Consider the following 20,936-nt stretch of genomic DNA (forward strand, 5'->3'; position numbering starts at 1 on the left):
GCGAGGTCCAGGAATAAAGCCCTCTATGCTCTTAGGAAAACAGGGATATTAGGGTAATTGAGAATTGCTTCTAGGATTAAGAGGATTAAAGTCAGGACCTGATGTAAGTTCAAAGGAACAGCCCAAGGAAAGCAGTCAAGACTATGCGAGTGCTCAGAGGTCTGGAAGAAGAACAAGTACCAGCCAATGAACTGAGATTGTGGGAAAACAGTCTGGAGAGTGTGGTCCTCTGATAGTCAGGTGAAAGAGGAGGGAGTGATTATTGTGTCCAATACCGAGAAGAGTTTTAATGAGGTGCAGTATGAGAATTCAACATTAGACTTGGTGAGATGGAAGTTGTAGGTGACCTTAAACAGAGTTAGTTTCTAAAATCCTGAATGGAGCAGTTTGGAGGGAGCATATGTAGTGAGAAAGCAAAGAGTGAATTTACACAACTCTTCAGAGTAGTTCTGATGTCAGAGGAATAGAGCAGCAGTTGGAGAGGATGTAGAGTCTAGGGAAGGGGTTTTTAAAGAAAGGCGATTTGAAAGTATGTTTGTGTGTTGTTGAGAATGATGCATGATCTTGGAAGTCAATGTGAGAGTGGGGCGATCAAGACTCAAATTAATTGGTAGGTCATGTCCAACATGATAGGAATCTCTATTCTGATTCCAGATTATACCTGACATGCATTTTTTTTAAAGATTTTTTAATTTATTTATTTGACAGAGAGAGAGACAGCGAGAGCAGGAACACAAGCAGGGGGAGTGGGAGAGGGAGAAGTAGGCTTCCCGCCGAGCAGGGAGCCCGATGTGGGGACTCGATCCCAGGACCCTGGAATCATGACCTGAGCCGAAGGCAGACACTTAACGACTAAGCCACCCAGGAATCCCAACCACCCCAGCCTCTTATCTGAGACTTCTGGAAAGCGAAGGTGATCAGTTCAACAAATAATAGCGTAAAACAGCTTGTAGCTGGAAACTCTCCCACAGTTTGAGTTTTCTCCCAGGAGACTCTTTGATCTGTCCCCCTGGCTGCCTTCCTGCCCATTCAACAGTACTTCTGACATGGCGAGCATGTCTGCATTCTACCCAGCTAGTTCCCAAACCAAGGTCCCCCCACCTACTGACATGTATTTAAGAAGAGTTGCACTCACTGACAGTGTGGTGCTAAGTCTAGGGCTGCAGTGAGTACTAATGCACAAGAAGTTTGTCCTCTGATAAGGCAGTTGGCCAGCTAGTAAGGACTTGTCAAGGGCTCAGACTGTGGGACCATGAGAGGGGCCCTTAAGTCTGTTGGGGCCCTAAGAAGGGCCTTCTGAAAGAAGGAGACCCTGAGTCGAGACAATAGCATATGTGTTATGCATATGTGTTATGTGGGTGAAGATGAGAGGCAAGGATAAACTAGGTGCAGGGAAAGTGACAAGGGAAGGCCAAGAGGCAGGGCATAGCTGGTTTTATAAGGAGGGTCCATCTAGTTTAGTTTGGGAAAAGCCTGAAATTCCATGAGGGGTGGCAAGGTGAGCTGCAGCATCAGCAGGGCAGGGCACCAAGAGCCTGAAAGACATACCACAAAGCTTAGATTTTGGACTGAAAGGAAAAGGGATCCTCTGGTAGACTTGTCAAGTTTCCCTCTCAGAATAATGGCCCCATGATGATTTCCAATGGTAGAAATGGAGAATGGTGTCTTCTGAGAGCAGAAGCTATCAGGATCACACTTTACACAGACTTTGGAAGGTTGCTCAAGTGGCAGTGAAACAAGGGGTTAGAAACTGGGGAGGACTTGGGGGTGTGGCCACCCGCTAAGAGGTGATTGCAATAGGCCAAGTGGATAATGATTTGGGCCTGTTCTCAGCCACTCAAGTAAGGGAGTCTGGACAGACAGGAGAGAGTATTTGCAGAGCTGGATGGTGGCCTGAGTGGACCAGCAGGAGAGAGCTTATACAGAGTGAATGATCGTCCCTGGTGGGACTGACCGTGCTGCCCCTCCAGCAGGAGGAGCAGAAGAAGGGTTAAAATGACATGTCTCAGGGTTATTTGCCTATGTCCCCAGGAGGCAGGGAGTGTGACTTAGGAATCTTTAGGCTTTATCAGCCAAGACTGGGATCTTGCCAATTTTAGAGAGCCCCTGGGGATGGGGGATGCTTCAAGAAGGAGCCCCCCTGAGCTAAGTAATCAGTGATGGTCTGTCATCCAGCTCATGAGCAACGTCTCCCACCCTTGGGTCATGCCAGGATTATGCTCCATTGACCGAGCATATCAGTGTACTCAGGGCTTGATATATTTCATTTCAATTAATCTTCCCCCAAATGATGGGTAAATGTGGTTACCCCATTTTAAAGATAAGAGAAGCAAAGACATTTTTATGTAGCTGGCTCTTAGTTTAGGCTGCCATAACAAATGACAGTAGAGTGGATGGTGTAAACAACAAAAATTTATTTGTCATTATTCTGGAGTTTGAAAGTCTGAGATCAGGGTGCCAGAGCAGTAGGGTTCTTGGGAGAGCTCTTTTCTTGATTTATAGATGGTGGTCTCCTTGCTGTGTCCTCACATGGTGGAGAGAGAGAGGAAGCAAGAGCTTTCCTGCTTCTTGTTATAAGAGCATTAATTCCATCACAAGGGTTCCACTCTCTCCACTTAATTGCCTCTCAAAGGCCCCATCTCCAAATACCAGCACAATGAGGATCAGGGTTGGTGCAGATCCTAGTGCATAAGCTGAGACTAGGATTGGTGCCTGGATGGCCTTGGATACATCAGTTGACCTGTTTGAGAGCATTTGGACTATGTACCTGTAAACAGAATTCTAGAGGTAATGTCCTATGACTTTAAAAAATTAGAAAGCTTTTCATTTATATATATGAGAGGAAATTTTTTTCTTGGCATAATGATGAATGATCAAGGGCACAACTGGATGTCGACATGCAAAAGAATAAAGGTGGACCTTTTCCTTATACTACACACCAAAAACAGCTCAAAATTAGAACTAAAAATAAGTTAAAATTATAAAACTCTTAGAAAGAAACATAAGACAGTTTTGTAACTTTGAATTAGGCAATAGTTTTTTAGATACAATACCAAAAAACACAAGGGACAAAAGAATAAACAGATAAAGTGGACTTCATCAAAACTAAAAAATTTGTGCTTCAAAGGACAAAATCAAGAAAGTGGAAAGACAACCCACAGAATGGAAAGAAATATTCACATATCATGTGTCTGATAAAAGACTTGTGTCCAGAATATACAAAGAACACTTGCAAATCAACAGTAGAGCAACACCTACTTCAATTAAAAAAAGATGTGAATAGACATTTATTTACTTGAGAGAGAGCACACAGAAGGAGAGTAAGAGGGAGAAGCAGACTCTCTGCTGAGCAGAGAGACCAACTCGGGGCTTGATCCCAGGACCCTGAGATCATGACCTGAGCCAAAAGCAGACACTTAACCAATTGAGCCACCCAGGCACTCCAGTAAATAGACATTTCTATAAAAAGATACACAAATGGGGAAGAAACACATGAAAACACGCTAAACCTCATTAGTCTTTCAGGAGATGCAAATCAAAACCACTGAGATATACTTCACCTGCACTAGAATGGCAAAGATAAAAGGAGAAAAGATAGACAATGACAAGTGTTGAACAAGGATATATAGTTCCAAACTCCTGAATATTTGAGAGGTAAACAACATACCTCTAGAGAATCCATGTATCAGAGAAGAAATCACAAGGGGACGAAGAATATTTAGAAGCAAAAGATAAGATTAGGATACAGTTTTTAAAAATCTGAACTTCTACCTTAAGCTGTTAGAAATGACAAAAAAAAAACAAAAAAACAAAAACAACTAACCCTCCCCAAAAAGATGGAATAATAAACATAAAAGGAGAAATCAATGAAATGCAAAATTTAAAAAAGAGAAAAAGAATCCCATAAGCAGTTCCTTTGAGAAAAAAAATCTATGAAATTGATTGATCTAACCAGATTTATTCAGAAAAAGAGAGAGAAGACACAATTTACCACCTCAGGAATGAAATAGAAGCATCAGTACAGATCCTATAGACTTTAAAAGGATAAGAAAGAAACATTATGAGCAATTTCACTCCAATTAATTCAATAACTTAAAAGAAATAGATAAATTCTTTGTCCTAATGTTACTTTGGTTGTATTAAAGGATGTACTTATTCTTAGGAAATCATGCAGAAGTATTTAAGGTGTAACTTACTTTCCAATGGTGCAGCACAATTTGGACAATTGGTGAATCTAAGGGTAGGTATACAAATGTTCGTTGTGTTCTTCTTTTAGCTTTTTTGTATATTTGAACATTTTCATAATACAAAGCTGGGAAAGGTAAATGAGGCACAAACTCTTGTCAGTAGAGAGGCTCTCACTCCAGATTCATCATTTGAAACAGGCTGATGATGGGAAGGACGTCATGATCTTTCACCCAGAGAGCAGTGTCGTGTCCTTCCCTCTGGGCCAGGATGAAGCTTCTCGGTGATGCTGGAACCTCCTACAAGACGGACATAAAGAGGAAGGACTTAGGTCACTGGGGGCCAGTCTTGACCTTCCACTGGCAGTGAGGGCCAACAAAAGTACTGAGTCACTTTCTGTAGATGTCCAGCCCCTAACAGCAACTAGTAAAATGGGTGGACAGTCAGCATGGGCCTTGATTTTAAACAGAGGCCTGACCTACTTCATTCTTCCCAGAGTTTGGAGAAAGAGGCCTTGACTCCCACAGACATGAAACCTTGGCCTAATTGGATACTAATTACTCACAAGAGTTTTGTTGACCCAAACTTCCCATAACCCCACTTTGGTAGGAAAGGAGGGCATGCCGAAAGAAGAATCACTGCTAGGAAAATGACACAGATTTATTCAGTCCTGAAAGTCCTTTCCCAGAAATGATGTCCCAAATTGAGCAAGAATAAACAATGCATGACTGATAAATCCCACAGTTAGGGACTGGGAACAGCTTTCCTACGTTCCTAAGGAGCTGTATATTTGGAATCAGGTAAAACTGAAAGTAAGAGTAGTTGGTCATCTAAGGCCAGGTTGGATGAGACAAGTTCCCGTATTTTGATGTATCTCTTTGTGATTAGAGCACCTGTGAAGGACACAGACTGTGGTACCTCCACGACGTTAGTAACGTACAAAGAAAAGAAGTCTGATACCGCGAGTCTCCTCTTGGCCCAGGGTCTTGACTGATGCTGGGCATCGAGCCACCCTGTCCATCTTGAGGGGACACTTGAGAGGGAGGGATGGGTGGGACGAGCACCAAACCGTCTCTGCAGGACATAATCAGACCACCTCCTACTCATTTCCTTATGATCCGTTTGTTCTATAAATGGGGCTCCTCAGTCATTGGATGCTCTTACTGACGTGGGTATGGCGGAGAAAAAGACAAAATACCTGGCAGTTTCTATGCAGCTCACATTATGATTCACCTGGCAAAGCCTGAGTTACTTAGATAAAGGGAAGATGTGAGGAGGACTTTGGACTTGGGAAATCTGGGTTCTCATCCCAGCTGTGCAGCTGGCTTGTTGGGGCCTGAGTGACAAGTCCTCTGACCAACCCCCGCCCCCAAGGACCTCAAGGTCTCACCCTGGTGGGCAGAACCTGACCAGATTTCCAGTAGCAGCCCTTCCAGGCCGATCTTCGAATGGGGGCCCATTTCCCCTCCAGCCCTCTGTCAGCCGATGCCCAGCCCGTCAAGTTTTGGCTAACAATGGCAAGGGGGTCCCTACCAGCTCCCCCACTTTGACCATCTTCGATCTGAAGGACTGGAAAATTTCCTTCAGAAGAAAAAAGCCCTGTGGCATATACATTCATTATCCATACTGTTTCTGTTCCTTTTGGGAAATGTGTGCCTTTTAACAAGTCAGGGCCGTTTATCCTGTAGCCCATCAGGCATGGCGATCTGCGGTAGGGGGCAGAGAGACACAGGGCTCTGGGTTGCTGTGTGGCACCGTCTGCCACTCGGATGATACAGCAGTGGACAGGTCTCCTGGGTCCCCGGGTCAGGAGGAAGGATCCCTGCGACAACTGTCATCTCCTCCCTGAGGGCCCTCATGGTGGAAACATCGAGGACAAAGGTATCGAAATGGTCTGATATAGTACCATGATTTCTTCTAATTTCTAGAACATAATAAGTGATTAGTAGTACAAGACTGGGATCCAGAACTTATAGATAATTGTACAGATCAATAACAAACTCATTTTGCAATGGACAAACGTCCTCAGCAGAGGCTTTACTCTAGAGTAGGGGTCGGGAAATGAAGGCCCGGGAGACCAAATCCAACCCTTCAGGCTGTTTTATAAATAAAGTTTCATTGGAACACAGCCATGCCCGTTCGTTCATACATCGTCAACGCTGCTTTCCCCTACACCGGCAGGCCTGCGTGGCTGGAGTGGAGACCATCTGACCTGTAAACCAAAGATGTTTACCGTCAGGCCCCTACAGAAAAACATGCAGACCCCTGTAACAGAGGAAACCAAGAGGCTAATAAGCATAGGGAAGGGTGCCCAACATTATTAGCCAACAGGAAAATGCAAATTAAGCCTATAGTAAGATACCCTTGCGCACCCATCAGAATGGCTAAAATGAAAAAGATTGGCACCAAGTGTGACAATGACGGGGGACAGTTACAGCTCCCGTCCGGGAAGGCTGCTGGGGGGAGTGGCACAGCGTTGGGAAATAGCATGGCCGTGTCTAGTACAGCTGAGCATGCAGATGTCCGTGGCCGGCATCCCTGGGTGTGTACTCAGGGCAAGTGAGGGCTCTGGCCACCAGGATGGTCATAGCACCTTTGTTTCTAATAGCCCCAAACACAAAACAACCCAAGTGGTCACCAGCTGCAGAAGAAATTAAACTAATTGTGCTATAGTCACGTAATGGGACAGTATGCAACAATACCAACCCCCAAACTATTGCTCTACACAAGGACATGTCATAGACTCAATATTGAGCTCAAGAAAGCAGGTCCTAGAATGCAGAGTGTATGATTCCATCTCTAAATTTTAAGTGTAGTGACATGTGCCAAAGGTCAGAGCAGCAGTTACCTCTAGGGTTGGGCGATTAGTTATTGAGGAGGGGCTTTCTGGGCCTGAAAACGTTCTGCATCTTGTTCTGGGAGTTGCTTACATGGCTGTAGACGTATGTAAAAGGTCACTGAACACTTAAGTGCCCCTAAGATTTGAGCACCTACAGTAGAAATGGTGTATATCTCAATAAAAAGTAAAACTATTAAAGATAAGATACTGGGAATCCATTTGGCTTTGAACCTTATGCCAATATATATATATATATTTTTAATTCCAGTTAGTGAACATCGAGTGCTATATTAATTTCAGGTGTACAATGTAGTGCTCATCAGGACAAGTGTCCTCCCTAATCCCCATCCTCTATTTCCCCCTTCCCCCAACTTCCTCCCCTCTGCTAACCCTCTGTTTGTTCTCTATAGTCAAGAGTCTGGTTTTTTGTTGTTGTTGTTTTTCTCCTTTTCTCTTGGTTTGTTTTGTTTCTTAAATTTTCCATATGAGTGAAATCATATGTCTTTTTCTGACCCACTTATTTCACATAGGATTATACTTTCTAGATCCAACTGTGTTGTTATAAATGGCAAGATTCATTTCCTTTCTTTGGCTGAATAATATTCCATTCACATTTGTGTTTGTGTGTGTTGTGTGTGTACATACATACATGACACATCTTCTTTTTTTTTATTTTTTTTATTCTTATGTTAATCCCCATGCATTACATCATGAGTTTTAGATGAAGTGTTCCATGATTCATTGTTTGTGCATAACACCCAGTGCTCCATGCAGAATGTGCCCTCCTCAATACCCACCACCAGGCTAACCCATCCTCCCACCCCCCTCCCCTCTAGAACCGTGTTTGTTTTTCAGAGTCCATCGTCCCTCATGGTTCGTCTACCCCTCCGATTTCCCCCGCTTCATTCTTCCCCTCCCGCTACCTTCTTCTTCTTCCTTTTTTTCCCTTAACCTATATTGCATTATTTCATAACACATCTTCTTTATCCATCCATCCATATTTGGTTATTATAAATAATGCTGAAGTAAGCATAGAGGTATGTGTATCTTTTCAAATTAGTTTTTTCGTATTCATTGGGTAATTACCCCGTATTGGCATTATTGGATCATATGGTAATTCTATTTTTAATTTTTTGAGGACCCTCCATATTGTTTTCCACAGAGGCTGCACCAGTTTGCATTCCCACCGATAGTGCACGAGGGCTCCTTTTTCTCCACATCCTCACCAACATTTGTTGTTTCTTGCCTTTTTGATTTTAGCCATCCTCACAGTGTGAGGTGATATTTCCTTGTGGTTTTCATTTGCATTTCCCTGATGGTGAGTGATATTGAGCAGCTTTTCATGTCTGTTGGCCAAGTGTATGCCCTCTTTGGAAAAATGTCTGTTTATGTCTTCTGTCCATTTTTAATTGGATTATTTGTTTTTTGGGTGTTTTTTGAGTTGTATCTGTTTTTTATATATTTTGGATACTAACCCTTTGTTGGATTTGTCACTCACAAATACATTCTCCCATTCAGTAGATTGTCTTTTAGTTTTGTTGGTCGTTTCCTTTGCTGTGCAGAAGCTTTTATTTTGATGTAGTCCCACTAGTGTATTTTTGCTTTTGTTTCTCTTGCCTCAGGGGACACATCTAGCAAATGTTGCTACCCCTGATGTCAGAGACATTACTGCCTGTGCCCTCCTCTAGGATTCTTATGGTTTTAGGTCTCACATTTAGGTCTTTAACTCATTTTGAATTTATTTTTGTGTATGGTGTAAGAAAGAGGTCCAGTTTTATTCTTTTGCACATTGCTGTCCAGTTTTTCCAACACTATTTGTTGAAGAGACTTTTTTCCCCACTGGATATTCTTTCCTGCTTTGTCGAAGATTAACTGACCATATAAATGTGGGTTTATTTCTGGGCTCTCCATTCTGTTCCATTGATCTATGTGTCTATTTTTGTACCAGTACCATGCTATTTTGATTACTATTGCTTTATAGTATATCTTGAAATCTGGGATTGTCATACCTCCAGCTTTGTTCTTCTTTAGGACTACTTTGGCTATTCAGGGCTTTTTTTGTTGTGGTGATGGTTTTTTTTTGTTTTTGTTTTTTTTTTTTTTCAGTTCCATACACATTTTCAGGACTATTTGTTCTAGTTTTGTGAAAAATGCTGTTGACATTTTGATAGGGATTGCATTGAAATTGTAGATTGCTTTGGGTAGTATGGACATTTTAATAATATTTTTTCTCCCAACCCATGAGCATGGAATATCTTTATTTGTCTCTGTCCTCTTCAATTTCTTTCATCAGTGTCTTGTTGTTTTCAGAGTAAAGTCTTTCATCTCCTTAGTTAAGTTTATTCTGAGGTATTTTATTCTTTTTGCTGCAATTGTAAATGGGACCGGCTCTTAATTTCTCTTTTGCAGAGTAAAGTTTTAACTAGGATACCTTTTAGGCTTTGCCATCAGAAAAAGCAAATTTTTAGAATGTAATTGTGCATCTGTGCTAAAATTCTCCATAGTAACCCATTCTCTCCCCTTCTTATACCCTCCTCATATCCTCGCCTCTCCATTGCCTTCCTGTCCCCTTTCTTCAAAGCTGAGGGGACTACCTGGTGGTTCACCTGACTCTCCAGCCTGATCTCTGATGGGGACATGTCTTAAGACATGTCTTAAGCCCAATGAAGGAACCCCTGGCCGAGGCTGATGCTGCTCCATGCACTGGTGAAAATCAAGAGCCTTCTCCTTCACTCAAAGGTGAATGTAGTGGGGGAAGGGTCTCCACAGTGTCACTTGTCCCAGGAGCATCCAGGCAGACAAAGACACAGGGCCAAGACCTTTCTAGGTGAACCCAAGCCTGAACCTGCAGAGCAAACACCAGGAACCCTGACATGCCCCAGACAGGAAAGGACCCCCACCCTGTGATGTACAGGGTGCTGGTGGATGCAGGACCACAGACGTGAAGGAAGGACAGTGAATGCAGCCCCTTCTGGTCTTGAAGCAGGGCAAAAGATTGCTAGCGGGTGATTCGGGTCGTCGGCCACACTCTGTCCCCGCAACACTCAGTTACGGTCTGACGGCTTCACACGTGCTAAGATCGTGGTTCATGTGGTCGTGGAGGGCTGGAGTCCCATCAGAAGTGTCCCTGCCCCGCCCCAGCACTGCTTGGGGGGCGCTGGTGCCCCAAGTGCTGGATGGTGTCGTGTTGGAATGGCAGGTCCACAAACGCTTTTCCCACGAGGGGCTGACTTAGTGCACTCCGCACCGACAGTGGGGGCTGCCCAGAAGTGGAAGCCATGGGACAGAGTCTCCAACCCCCTCCTGGGAACACACACCAAACAAAGCAACCTCTGGAAGAATAAGACAGAGGTTGTAGGGCGGCAGGCGAGCATTCCCGCATGCCTTCCTGCCCGTCACTCTTGCTCAGTCCACAGAGCAACCGCTGGGGTGGTCTCCAGCCCGCAGCTGCGGGGTCACTCCTGGAGGCTAACTCTGCACCCAGGGTCATGGGTCCAGGTCATGATGGGCTCCATAGGGGGTGACTTCTCACATCAGTATCCAAGAGGAGGGGCTCAATGGTTCGGGGCCGTTTGTCTGGCGACATCTTTCCCTAGAAGCACGAGGGGTGCACGTCAGACAGACACACGTCTTTCCTTTCCCCGCAGCTTCGGGCTCCTTGGATTCCAGCTCTGAGCATTTGCAAGGCCTGCATTTTGAGGGCTCTGTGGCACCGCATTCGTTTGCAGTGACTGCTCTTGCAAAACACCCCAAACCAGGCAACTTGAGACCCCAGAACTGTATTCTCTCGCTCTTCTGGAGGCCACAGTACTGAAATCAGGGTCCGTCAGGGTCCGTCCCTTCTGGAGGCCCAAAGGGACATCCTTTCGATGCTTTTGTCCCAGCTTCTGGGCGCTGCGGCCAAGTGGGGCATTTCTGGGCTCGAAGTTGCTTCACCGAAGTCCCTGCCCCTGGCTAACCCGGCTTCCCTCCTGCCAGTCTGAGTCCGCCCGCTCCGCCTGTAAGGACACCAGTCGTGTTGGATCAGGGCTGTGCCATAGTCCAGTATGACCTCACCTCAACTAATTATGTCTCCAGAGACCCTATTTCCAAATAAGCTCACTTTTTGAGGCTCCAGGCAGACATGAATCTGAGGGGATGTTATTCAAGCCCGTACGGGCACCAAGCACCAAATGGGTGCATCTGTCACCTCGTTCTGCATGAGGCAGAAAGAACTCCGGTGACCACACCCTAGAGAGAACCTCAGGCCACACGTTGGAAAGGACAGTGGCCAGGACTAGGTGAGGAGGCCAGGGCTAGAGACCACGTTGCCATGGTGATTGTGTTTTGTGTCCATCATGGTCCCCCAGCTCCCACGGGGTCCTTTCCCTCCCTCCATGGGTCTGGGTTATTCACGTCAAAGCATCTTACACACAGGGCCTGTGGGTGGCCAGCAGCCTTTCCTCCTCACCCAATAGTTTGGGGTCCATCAGAAGCCCGGTAGTAGGCTTGTCGCTCTGGGAGGGTAGGAACGGCCTGCCCTTCCAGGAGGGTGCGCAGCCCGTGAGTCCTGGGTGAGGGAGCACGCTCGATTTGTCACCCTAGCAATGGATGGAGGACCCTTCTAAGCCTAACTCAGGTCACAGTCCCTCACACAGTTTCCCAGAGGGTCAACCTTTGGTGGTTAGACAAGAGTTCTGGTGGGGTTTTATGTCAAGGGACGGCAGAGCCTGGGGATTTAGTGTCCTCACTATGATGTCATGAACCTCAGGATGGGGTGGAGTTTGGCTTTGAGAACCATGCCTGGGAGCTGAGCACAACAATGTCCCCATGCCCACCCAGGGAGAGGACAACTGTCATGGGCAGTGGGGGACCCCAGAGGGAGAATGCCCTGCAGTGCCAGAAACAGGGAAGCTTGTCACTGTCCTTATACTTGTAAGGTAGGAGCCTGAGTGTGGCCAACTGAACCTGTGAGCTGTCTCACCTTGTCTGTCCTGATGGACTCTGTGACTGTGGACAGTGCCTTCTCCTGAAGACAGGGTTTGCTATCAGCAGAACGATTATAAAATATAACCAGCAGGATTCTTTCATATGCAGGTGGTAGAAACTTATCTCAACCTGCTTAAGCCTCAAAGGGGACTCAAGTTAGGTCCTTTCTGAGACTCGGAAAGAAGCTTCAGGAACAGCTGGATCAAGGGTCCAGGTATCAGGATTTTGTTTCTTGCTGTCTTTTGGCTCTACTGCTTTCCCTGTGATAGTTTATGTTCTCAGAGGATTTCCAAAAGCAACATGATGGCTGTTGGCACCCCAAGATTAGAGTATTCTAGGTGCTTGTGAGTCAGGAGAGAGGTTCTCTAGCGGGACATGATTGCCCGTTAGGACAGGAGCCCTGGACAGCGTAATTGGGAACAGTACATGTGCACAGGGTGTGCATCTATTCCGACTCCTGTCCCCACCCTCCCAGCGTTTAGTTTTTGGGCTCCAGAAAGCTAACTGCACAACCTTGACTTGCTCACCAGACTAGGCTGTTTTGTGTCCCGTGGTTTTGCCTGTGTGTGCCTTCTGCCGGAAATGCCTTTGCACCATCCACCTGCCCCCACTTGCTCCTAGCCCATCATCATCTAAGGATCCTTCCTACTCCATCTCTGGTCCCAGCATAGAGCTCACGTGGGGGCCGTGCAGGCTCTCAGCTCCACAACCTGAAATCAAAATCTTTCTGTGGCAAGGTCTCCAAGATTTTCACATGCTCTTTCAAGTGTGAAAGCACCACTGATAACCGCTGCTTATCCATCAGTGTTCAGCTCAGAGGCCGCCTCCTCCAGAGAGCCCCCCTGTCCTGCCACCCCACCCCAGCCTGTAGCAGGGACAGTTAGAGAGCCACGGCGGCCCAGTGCCAAAGACATCGTAGAAGCTGCAGAGATTCGCACTACATATGTGGGCGCGAAAGCAGGCAGTAACACACTCAGGCACACTTTGGGTCAAAGAGAGTCATGAGTGCGGGTCCTTCTCCAAATTGCTCCTGGACCCTCTTCTGTCTGCCCTGTGCCCAAGGCTGACTCCTGTCTGCTCTCCAGGCCCTCTGGGGGCGGCCCTGCACCATTCCTGGGACAGCCCCCCCACCCGGGCTCAGCAGATGCCACCTCCCTGTCCTCCCTCCAGGCCCAGGGGTGGAACCACCTCCCACTGTGGCTGGAGGCTGGGAGCGCCCTCCTTGGTCCTGCCCTACTCCCTGCTGCAGCTGGAGACTGTCCCCTGGCCTCTTCCTCCGGACCCTGTGGGAGAAGCGCTCCTGCCTGGGATCTTCCCTGGTCCATCGGGAGACTCTGCTCTCTGTGCAGAAGATCAAGGAGACTTTCCTCTCTTTACACATTGCACACACACGTTTTTTTCCTTTCAGTAATTTATTTATCTACAAGCAATTAATGAAATTGTCAATTCTATTTTTACATTTTCCAGGTACTCACAAAACAACTACAATAGTCTAGATTCTGCATCCTGGGGCTTGTGCGTGTGCACGCGTCCATGTGCATGGGAGTGTATGCTTGTCATCGGGAGAAAACGTTGTATTTTGACTGCTTAGAATACATGTGTTAAACAATAAATAGTATCTTAAACAAAACAACAAAGATTAAGAAAAAAATCACAGAACAAGAAGGAAATGGTTGCAGATTCTTAAGCTTTCCTATCTATAAGTTTAAGATTAAACTAATCCCATGAATTTAGGACTAAAATAAGAATTAAGGACTAAAATATGAATTCATAAAACAACTACAATAGTCTAGATTTGCATCCTGTGGTGTGTGCGTGTGCACGCGTCCACGTGCATGGGAGTGTGTGCTTGTTACCAGGAGAAAACTTTGTATTTTGACTGCATAAAATTCACAAATGTTAAACAACAAACAGTATCTTAAACAAAACAACAAAGGCTAAGAAGAAAAAAATTGCAGAACAAGGAAGAAATGGTTGCAAATTCCTAAGTTTTCCTATCTATAAATTTAAGACTAAACTATTGCTATGAATTTAGGACTAAAATATGAATTCAGAACTAAAATATGAACTTAGGACTAAAATGTGAATTTAGGACTACAATTTGAGTTTAAGACTAAAATTTGAATTTAGGACTAAAATTTGAATTTATGACTAAAATATGAATTTTAGGACTAAAATTTGAATTTAGGACTGCACTAACTATTTCATACAGTTTGAGTGAGATGTTGTTTTGTTTAAGTTTTTTCTCTCTCTCTTTTTTTAAGGCAATCACATAAATCCTGAGTTATTTCTGCGGAACTGTAACCCTAGTCCTAGAGCACAGAAATGGTCTTGTTTGAAAGTCTCTATCTATGTCCACAATGGAGGATGTCTTCAGTCCCAGTGGCATTAATTTAAATCCGACCACCATACCTACAGCAGAGAGTTCTAAAGCGTCTGGCGGGGAAGCTGTGTATTCATGACAATCTGGACGAAGCTCTAGTTACACAGTCCGCGATGGGGTTCCACCGCTATCCTGCAGAGAGTCACTGTGGCGTCAGTTCCGAAATAGTAGCCGTTTCACTAGAGAGAGAGCCATCAGACGTTCTTCACGGAGCTCCACGCAGATGCTGAGCCGGGTTTTGGCTGCTCAGAGCCCGGCTGCCCTGAGCCCGGTCACCCTTGCAGGCGACTCCGGGTCCCGGGGCCCTCACGGTGGGCCTTCCATCCCCCCTGGGGGCCCGATGACCCCGGGGACCTCCTGACACTTCCCAGCCTGCGTGGGCTGTGGGCGGAGCTGCAGGACCAAGAGGGTCCCTCAGGACAGGCCAGCAGCTGGACTCCACACCGGCTAGCAACCGCCTCAAGTGATCATTCTCTTTCCTTAGCTCCTGGAACTCCCTCTCTCTGGATGTAGCCACCACCCAGCTCTTTGCGACTCTGTCCTGATGGAAGAGGACCAGCTTGCGATGATAGTAGGAGGTGGTTCTCTCCAGCTCCTTGCCCAGGTCTTGGGCCATCTTCTTGTAGAGGTTGCGAATCTGGCACGTGAAGTTCATTTCTCTGTGTGCGCTGGCCAGTTTCTTCTTCATTTCCAAGCACTTAGCTTCCGCTTGAAACACTTTTCGGTCAAGTTGCAGGATGTATTGGTCCTGTTCATCCAGGGGGTTCTGAAGTTTCAGCTTCAGCGGCTGAATCTCCTTGTCCAGCTGTGAAGTTTCCTTCTGCAAAGAGGCTTCCTGGGTTTGTAGGCTGTGGATTTGTCGTGTCAGCTCCACGATCTCTTGCCTTTCTGCCCACAGTCGTCTGGCTCTGTGTTGCTGTTCCCCTTCGGGACTTGGAGGGGACCCAGGGCAGCCAGCATCCTCAGGGACGCCCTTCAGATCCACTGCTGCCTGATGGGCGGGCTGATCACCGTTTCCTGCTCCCCTCTTTGGCTGGACTCCCCGGGTCCCGGCACCGTCGTGCTCTGCCGGGAGGTCAGGCGGGGGGACGGCCTGCAGCCCGGGTCCGGCCCTGGACGGGGACTGGCTGGCTTGATCTTTCGGGACCAGCTCCATGCATGCCTTCAACGGCTCCAGCCTTTCTTCCCCCTCGTTCTCCTGCCCTTTCTGCCTCCATCTCGAAACTTCTTGGTTGAGCGTTTCCCGTCCTTCTGGAAAAGGAGTCTTTTCACTCTGATCCTTCGTTCTTTTCGTCAGAAGCTGTTCTCCATCCTTCTCCAATGTTCTGAGGATGGGTTTTTCCCCAGGGACCTGGGGCAGGTCGGGATGCTGGTCCAGTTCCTTCAGTGCCTTCCTCAAAAAGTTGACAGTGTCCCTATCCACCAGCCTCCTCAGTTCTGTGTTCATTGCCGTCAAGCACAGGGCTTGTAACAAGGGAGGACTAGCCACCACCTTGGGCGGCCTGAGGGCGGCCTCGGCTTTTGTGGTTGGGCCACTCTCCTCACGGCGGGCTCCACACACTTCGTGGTGGGCAGAGCCCCTGTGGCCCAGTGCCTTCGTGCTTCTTCGAGTGAGTTGTCTCTTCACTAGGAGAACCAGCAGCACAGTCCATAGGAGCACCACGCAGGGCAACATGGGGAGACTCGGGCTGTGTCCCCAGCTTTCAGAAATCAGCTGCAGCGCCCCCCACAGGTGCTCCAACACCAGCTGGCAAGTGGATCTGGCGGCCAAGAGGGGGCCCTCCATGGCTGCGTCGGGCTCCACAGCTCTGTCTCCACGTGCCAGAGTCCTGTGGCCCCAACGGACCCCTGAGAACCCTGTGGAGAGTTCTACCTATGAGGTCAACGGTGCCCGGCAACCAGGGTAGAGCAGTTGGGCTGGGGGAGGAGAGGCCAGCCAGGTTCCAGAAAACAGTTGCCCCTGACTTTGCAGTGAAGTAGAAAGTTGTCTCAATCACACAAGCCCTGGGGGGCGTGGGAAGGCCTGATCCCGGCCAGGAGCTCAGCCACTCAGGCCCACCTGGCCCTACAGCAAACCTAGGGGCTCAAGGCAGGGCCACGTCACGTCCGTCCGTGCGCACAAGACAATCAGGGCAAAGTGTTCAGGCCTCCTTCCCGGGCGAGGCCCATTCTCCTGATCTGAAGTTTCCCTTGGCTTCAGGGACTCCTGGTCCTGTCTGCAAATGTCCCAGGGATCTCTCTCCATTTTTAATTGCATCACATTAATAGCCTTTTTGATTTCAACACGAGCAGATTTTAGTTCTTTCATTTCTCCAGAAAGAGATTCTGTAGTGTCTTCTATGCTTTTTTCAAGCCCATCTATTATCTTTATAATCATTATTCTGAACTCTAGTTCTGACATCTTACTTACCTCCATACTGATTAGGCCCTTGGAAGTCAGTACTGCCTCTTGTTCTCTTTTTTTGAGGTGAGTTTTTCTGTCTTAGACCATTTTGTCCAGGAAGAATAGATGAATGAAAGAACAAAATACCACAATGACAGCAATGACCCCAGAGAAATATACACTAAACAAATCAGGAGAGATATTAAACTTAAAAAAAAAAATTGACATTAAAGAATCAAAAGGAGAATATAACCAGAGGTGAACAGAATAGAGCAATACACTGGATCCTGTGTGTATTTTGGTCTGTTTGTTAGAAAACTAGATCCCAAAATTGTAAAGTAAGAAAAACTTATGTGTGTACAATAATAAAATTAAATACAGTGAAAGGATAGAATGTAACTGTAGAAATGAAAATTAAAAAAGAAAAAAATGAAAAAAAGAAGACAGGAATATAAACAGGTGAACAGAACAGAGCTATACATTATATCCTGAGCGTATTTTGTTCAGTTTGTTTGAAGAAACTACATCTCAAAATTATAAAGAAAGAATAACATATATATACAAAAATAACATTAAATACATTGAAAGGATAGAATGTAAGTGTAAAGATGAAAGTACAAAAATGACTTTAAGAAAACAAAACAAAACAAAGACAAAAAAGAATACGATCAGATAGGTGAAGAGAACAGAACCATATGCTGGATTCTGGGTGTATTTTGGTTTGTTTGTTAGAAGAAACTGCATCCCAAAATTGTAAAGAAAGAAAAACATATATATACAAAAATAAAATTAAATACAATGAAAGGATAAAATGTAAGTGTAAAAATGAAAAAAGATTTTAAAAAAAGAGTTGATAAAGTAAGAAATTGGTTGAATAACCAAAGAGAAAAAAATTAAAAGACTTCTCAATTTCCTATGGCTGCTATAATAAATTATTACAAACACGGTGGCTTGAACAAAGTTCTGGAGGCCAAGAGCATGAAGTCAAGGAGTCAGCAGGGCCATGCTCCCTCCAGCCATTCGAGGAGGGAATCGTTCTTTGCCTCTTCAGTTCTGGTGTCTTTTCTCATTCTTTGGCTTGTGACATTGTCACTCTAATCCTTCCTCTGCTGTCCCATAGTCTTCCCTTCTGTGTGTCCATCTTCTTCTGTTTGTTAGAAGGACACGTATCATTGGATTTAGTGTGTACCTGGGCAATCTACGATGATCTCTCAAGATCCTTAACTTAATTACAGCTGTGTACTCTATATCTAAATATGATCACATTCACAGGCTCCAGGAGTTAAGATGTTGACATATCATTTTGCGGGCCACCATTCAATGCACTACAGAAGTAATACATTCACTTACTATTCTTTTAGTAACTACAATCAAAGGTAAAATGTATGCCTTTGACTTACTACAGACAAATATAAATTAGAGCCTCTGATCTTTTCCCAGAAAATATGAGGACACTAGAATACTTTAACTTCATTTACTACTCCCACAATCTACATATCATTGCTGAACTATATTTTATTGTATTCACTGTAAGCCTAAGAAGGCAGTGGAATATAAGGAACAATGCAGAGGATCATAGGGGAAGGGAGGGAAGATCAGAGAAGGAGACAAACCATGAGAGACTCTTGACTCCAGGAAAAAAACTGAGGGTTGTGGAAAGGGAGGTGGGTGGGGGGATGGGGTAATTGGGTGATGGGATTTTTAAGGAGGGCACGTGTTGTGATATGCATTGGGTGTTATATGCAACTAATGAGTCATTGAACACTACACCAAAAACTAATGATGTACTATATGTTGGCTAATTGAATTTAAATTTTAAAAAAAGAAGGCATTATCACTCTGGCAAACTGTATGGAGGTTCCTCAAAAAGTTGAAAATAGAGCTACCCTATGATCCAGCAATTGCACTACTGGGTATTTACCCCAAAGATACAAAAGTAGGGTTCCGAAGGGGTACGTGCACCCCGATGTTTATAGCAGCAATGTCCACAATAGCCAAACTGTGGAAAGAGCCAAGATGTCCATCGACAGATGAATGGATAAAGAAGAGGTGGTATATATATACACAATGGAATATTATGCAGCCATCAAAATGAATGAGATCTTGCCATTTGCAACGACGTGGATGCAACTGGAGGGTATTATGTTGAGTGAAATAAGTCAAACAGAGAAAGATATGTATCATATGATCTCACTGATATGAGGAATTCTTAATCGCAGAAAACAAACAGTGTTGTTGGAGTGGGGGTGGGTTGGGAGTGATGGGGTGACTGGGTGATAGACACTGGGGAGGGCATGTGCTCTGGTAAGCGCTGTGAATTGTGCAAGACTGTTGAATCTCTGATCTGTACCTCTGAAACAAATGCAATATATGTTAGGAAAAAAAAAAGAAGAAGAAGAAGGTAGCGGGAGGGGAAGAATGAACCGGGGGAAATCGGAGGGGTAGACGAACCATGAGAGACGATGGACTCTGAAAAACAAACTGAGGGTTCTAGAGGGGAGGGGGGTGTGAGGATGGGTTAGCCTGGTGGTGGGTATTGAGGAGGGCACATTCTGCATGGAGCACTGGGTGTTATGCACAAACAATGAATCATGGAACACTTCATCTAAAACTAATGATGTAATGTATGGGGATTAACATAAGAATAAAAAAAATAAAAAAAAGAAGGCATTATTATTGCTTTACACAGTTAATACATGGGCAGCACAACAAAATGGACAGAAATATTAAATTTTGGAAGTATCTAAATAATGAATAATTATTTTTTTTTCTTCAAGAGGAAAAGGATCAATTGGATTTATTTTTTCAAGTGGATCTTTTTTATTTATCCATGTTTTTACTCTACAAATGCTTATTTAGTGTCTTCTCTGTGGCAGGGATTGGGAATAGAGGAGCAAACATGGCAGACAAATTCTCCAAAGCTTGGGTTATAAAAATGTTGAACTGGAATTTTTGCCTGGTGAGGATCTCTAAGATTATCCGGTAAAGCTTATTGTGCTGTTGAGGAATCTGAGGTTTAGTAGGTTGAATGACTTTCTGAGCCAGGAGGTCACACAATCAGAACCATGGGGTCCTTAAGCTCCCCATGTAGTGTTTCTAATCTCTAGAGCAGACATGAGCTACCCACTGCATTTGAAGCAGGCAAGGCTATGTGGGCTCCAGCAGAAAACTGTTTTATGGACACGATGCATCTTCACCCCTTGGAAACTATCTCCTAAATGTATATCTTTGGTCAAATATAATACCCATGACCGATTCCGGAAAAAAACAAGATCTGTGGAAGGTTCTAGTCGTGGAAAACTTTAATATGTTATTAGTAATGATCATAAGAGTTAGTATCTCTTGAGCACACACAATATGCCAGGGGCTGTGTTAAGAGTTTTGTGGGGGCATTCAGGTCTCATGACAGCTTTATGAAGTTGGTGTCATGATGCTCATCCTTCTTTTAAATGTGAGGACGTTGACACCAGCCTGTTCAGGTGGTGACATGGCGAATGGTGCAAACAGGTGCTCACCTGGAGAACTGGGCCTTCTCCAACTCTAGGCAGTCCCAGATGTGAGTGCTGATCGACGGAAGATGCAGCTGTTCTTTCCAGGAGTTCCCTGAGCTGTTCTAGCAAATTCCCAAGATCACACCAGTCCTCCCAGAGAGAAGGGGAGAGAAGAGTGGCCTAGTCCTTTCCCCCTTCTCTTAAATCTCTTGCTAGAAGGCTGCCCTTGATGGTTCTTCTTCCACGTATTGAAGTAGTATTTTCCATCTAAATGTGACCATTGCATCAGGAAGAGGGGGAGCTATGAAAACAGTCAATGTGTCCCATGTGGTTTGTCCACGCGGTGCTGGTACAGTGACTCAGTGAACGGGGACAGATGAGCAGGAGCACTGCTGGATGTGTCGTATTTTAACAGAGTGTTTGCTCTTCCGAAAAAATGACCCCAGAGTGTTTGCTTTGCAATCAGGCAAGCCCTTGTTAAAAATGCCCATATTTCTAAGAGGCATTAGGAACTGACAGAAACATGCCGCCATCACTTGTGAATTCACACCAACTGTGATGAATATGAATGAGAAGGAGCTGGAGTTCTAAATGGACCCATGCAGACTCATCACAGTGCTCTCGACATTTGACAAGCTGGTTTTCCAGGGGGACCTGCAGGGAGCGGGTTGGCAATGGCCGGTGATG

Source organism: Mirounga angustirostris, unplaced genomic scaffold (assembly GCF_029215605.1).
Source record: "Mirounga angustirostris isolate CCGP_5_RB_7025 unplaced genomic scaffold, mMirAng1.0.hap1 SCAF_14, whole genome shotgun sequence".
Classification (NCBI taxonomy): Eukaryota; Metazoa; Chordata; class Mammalia; order Carnivora; family Phocidae; genus Mirounga; species Mirounga angustirostris.